Here is a 4,456-nt window from a genome sequence, read left to right as displayed (position 1 = left end):
GTAGCTCAGGTCCCTCCTCCGGATCCGCCCGCAGCTTCTCAGAAAACAGATTGCTCAATACCTCCTCCGCACCCCCAAAGAAGTAGATCAGGTCTCTCCCCCGCACCCTCCCTTGTACCTCAGATCTCTCCCCCGCATCACTTTGCACCTCAGGTCTCTTCTATGCACGCCCGCCTCGTACCTCAGGTCTCTTCCCCGCCGCATCCATCTTCAGCTTCTCACCGCCAGCCGCCCGCCCGCTCTGTTTCTTTTCTGGGAAACGTTTGGAGCCGGCGCACCGGTTGAACTTTCCGCTGGTCTCGTACGCCACGCTGGCTCACGCGATACGGAAACAATCACCCCGCGCGAGACACATGTATATGGTGGGTTCCGCACGACTTTTCCTCTTTTTCTTCTACCTCTAGCCCATCACGACTCTGCTCCTCCACACACGCCCCACGCTGGTCGCATCCTCCAGAAACTCTCTCACCGGCGGCGAGTGCTCGCCTGCGACGGCGCCCAACGCCGCCTCTCCTTCATGGCCGGCGAGCCCCTCTCCCTTCTTTCTCCCCAATTCGTATCCCCGCTAGCTCCCCACGGCCATGGCCTTCTGCAACTTTCGGATCTCAGCCATGGCCTCCGCCCAACTACGGCTCCGAGTCGCCGCCGGCGAAGCTATGGGAACTGCCAGGGCGCAGCAACTACAGCTGCAAGCCTGCAACCATGGGCACACGCTGAACGACGAGGACGGGCGGCGCTGGTCCTAGCAAATCTAACGCCGCGGTTTTTTGCTACATGCTTCAACCGGCATAACATTTTGCTACAACCGTCATAGCATTTTGCTACAACCACGTCACATTTTGCTACAACACACAGCCAGCGTCGCAGTTTTGCTACAACTAGCGTCACTTTTTGCTACAACCGGCATCACTTTTTGCTACAACCGGCATCACGTTTTGCTACATCCATCACGACCGAGTTGCAATCCGCGACGGTGAACGACGACTTTTTTGCTGCAAGTGTGGTAGGTTTTTGCTACATCCGGCAACGACTTTTGCTACATCCATTCTTTTTTCAAGATGCAGCGCCTGCTACCTGGCTGACGTCGGGCTGCAACCGACGGCAACAAGAGCTGCATCTAGCGGAGCTGCAACTGGCGACTGGTGTTGCCGAAGCCGTGACCATCACCAGCGAGGGGGAGCTGCAACCCACCGGCGAACTTTTTGCTACATGCGTGGATCCGGCGAGATACATGAGACAAGACGGCGGCGACCGGCGGCGAGTGCATCATCCAGCAGCGCGGGAGCGGCGGAGAGAGGGGGCGCAGGTGAGGTGGTTGCTGGCGGGCCAGGAGGACGTGCAGGTGAGCAGCGCCCGCGCTTCGTGCGGAGGGGAAGAAGAGCAGGGGAAGTCAACGCACAGATCGGAACGGCTGCTCGCTGGATCGTACGGTTGGGGCTGGACCGGCCGAACCGTTTGGGCCGGCGCACCGGCGCCTAGCGTCGTCCTTCTTTTCTACCGAAGGAAACCCTAGTTCGATGCGTTTGGCTGGGGTTCGAGATAGTATAAATAGTACTGTACCACGCAAAGCTGGCCAAATGGGCCGTGCCATCTGGGCCGGCCCGTTAGTACGCCTGCATGGCACGGCCCATGCACGAGCTAAACGGGCCGAGCCCGGCATGTGGCATGCCAGGGGCCGTGTCTGGGCCTAGAGGCTGGGCATGCGGGCCAGAACGGTGCTTTATTTATTTATTTCTAGATTTTTAAAATACTAGTAAAAGAGCCCGTGCGTTGCAACGAAAGAAAAAACACAACACACACTCTTAACCAAACAACCATCACTCAAGACCGCAATAGGTCCATCTTCTTTATTTTAGCGACGCATCATATTTGTGTTGCCGCTTATCCTTCTTCTAACCCCCGCCGACGATGGCCTTAGTGTTCACACAAATCAAAACATATTTGAATGTGGCTAATCCTAAGACGTCTCTCTCTCCTCCATCTCTCTCGCTTTCTCTCACACTCGCGATACGAAATCTGTTGTTTTCCCCTGCGATGTATCCAGAGGTATGCATGTGTAGTTCTCGATGTTTTCTTTTCCCTGCATGACTATAGTGGGTGTTTATTTGCAACCCGGATCGCCGCCTGTACAAAAGAAAAATGAATCGTGCGCTATAGTTATAAGTTTGCTTTCAAAACAATATCTAAACAATATTTAACAGGTAAAATTAATATCATATTCAGATTTCACACATTTTTCTAATCAAATTTCATATATAACATGTTAAAATCGGAGTTACGATTTAAAAGATACATATAATTTAGAAAACATTTGTTTGACTTCAATATCTTCTAAAATAATATTTATAAATACTTAACAGGTTAAAACAATCTTATATTCATAGTCTACATATTTTTCTAATCAAATTTCATATATAACATGTTTAAATCGGAGTTACAGTTTAAAAGATATGGATGGTTTAGAAAAGCATTTATTTGACTTAAATATGATCCGCGGATGGAATACCTAAAACGTCAGGGGGATGTCGGGGGACTAATCCACGAACACCTATGGGACCGGTGGACCGAGTCCCTTTCGGTTCGGCGGGAGCGGAGGTTGCACGAAGAGCGGATCGAGGCGAAGCACACGAGCAGTTTACCCAGGTTCAGGCCGCACGGATGCGTAAAACCCTACTCCTGCTTTGTGGTTTGTATTGAGTTTTTGCTCGGGGGCGCGGAGTGCTACAGTACACACCAGCGGCTAACGAGACCGAGCCTGAGTGTTCTCTTTTTTTCCCCGAACCCCCCTCTACGTTGCACATGGGCCTCCTTTTATAGGCTCAAGGGGTCACCGACAGGTAGCAACGGAGACAAAGGGTAAAAATAGAAAGGTGCTCCAGTAGGTACAGCTACCTGCTACAGTGTATCATACCTAACCCTGACGGCAGGGGACAAGGGCATTAAATGCCCGTCTGTGTCGCCTAAACAGTGCAAAAGGGACCGTCAGGGACGCCACCGCTCGCCACGATGGCAATCTTGTCAGCGCCGCTTGCCACTGCGCACCGCTGGCTGCACAGCCTCCCGCCACGCACGCCCGGAAGGGTCCTAGAGCGACACGTTGGTGGATGTGCTGGAGCGCGGGCACAGAGTGGTGGCTTGCCGCGGCAAGCGCCTTGCCGCGGTCGTTGTCTTGTCGCGTCCGGGAGCTTGTCGCTCACCGGGCCTTGCCGGGACGCGAGGCGCGTCGCGGCAAGTTCCTTGAGATGCCTTGGGTGGCCTTCCCGGCAAGCTCCTCTTGCCAGGGTCTTGTCTCCTTAAGCGCCTTGCCTTGGTTGGCCTTCCCGGCAAGCTCCTCTTGCCGGGGTCTTGTGGTGTCTTGGTTTGGATACTTTGTTCTTGAATGGCTTCAAAGGAACCACGGAGGACCTTGGCGGTCACCCGGCAAGCCTTGCCGCGGGATGCTGCGACTGCCCGTGCACAAGTTCGGGATACTAGGGTACCCCTATTCTAGTACACCGACAGGAGCCCCCGGGCCTGGGCCATACACGGTGCCGAGCGCTGTTGGGCCAGGCCCAAAACAGGGCACGGGTGCGCGCGGCCTAGGCTACGCCGTATCTCTCTCCGTATCCACTGTGCCCTCCCTGAACGGCACACGTTGAATGCGGCGTCGTGGGAGAGATCGTGGGTGGTTTCTTTATTCGGAAATGCGGAGCGTCCGCCCCCTCCCTCTATATAAGCAGGGGAAACAGGGGTAGTTCGCCCATTCGCCGGTTGCTGCTTCCAATCTCAGAAATCTCCGCCGCTCCCTCGCCTTCCCAAAGCTGAGAGAGAGAGAGCAGCGCTCCGCCCCCCATCGCCACCAGCACCACCAACGCCGTCGACCTCCTCCTCCACTTCCGCCATGGCTCCAAAAGCCGACAAGGGGAAGGTCGTGAAGTCGACCAAGGCGCAGCGGCTTGCGGCGCTGCGGAAGGAGCGGGCCGTCTTCCCCCCAAGCTTGCCGCGAAGAAGCTGAGGGAGAACTACTACCTCTTCTGGTCGATGGAGACGCGCGCGCATCCGCGCACGAAGGTACTCCCCGCCGCCGCTTGGAAGAAGGCCCCAAACGGATACCCTTTCTTCGCATCGTCCTTCTACTGCGGGCTCTGCCCGCCTTTCTCTGAATTCTTCTGCGACATCATGAATACCTACAGATTCCACTTCCTTGACTTCACCCCTAATGTCGTTCTGACCATGGCAGTTTTCGCACATCTCTGTGAAAACTTTGTCGGAGTCCACCCCAGTGTAGCCCTCTTCCGCCATTTCTTCATACCCCGAGTAGAGAGAGGGGAGCCATTATCCGGCGGAATCGCCTGGATCTCGAGGGCCGGCAAGAAAGAAACCTATCTGGAGGGAGAGTTCCGCGGCAAGTGGGAGGAGTGGAGAGCAGATTGGTGCTGGATTGACGAGGAGAACCCGCAACTATTCACCACCCGGC

Source organism: Triticum dicoccoides, chromosome 4A (assembly GCF_002162155.2).
Source record: "Triticum dicoccoides isolate Atlit2015 ecotype Zavitan chromosome 4A, WEW_v2.0, whole genome shotgun sequence".
Classification (NCBI taxonomy): Eukaryota; Viridiplantae; Streptophyta; class Magnoliopsida; order Poales; family Poaceae; genus Triticum; species Triticum dicoccoides.
This window is presented reverse-complemented; position numbering follows the sequence as displayed.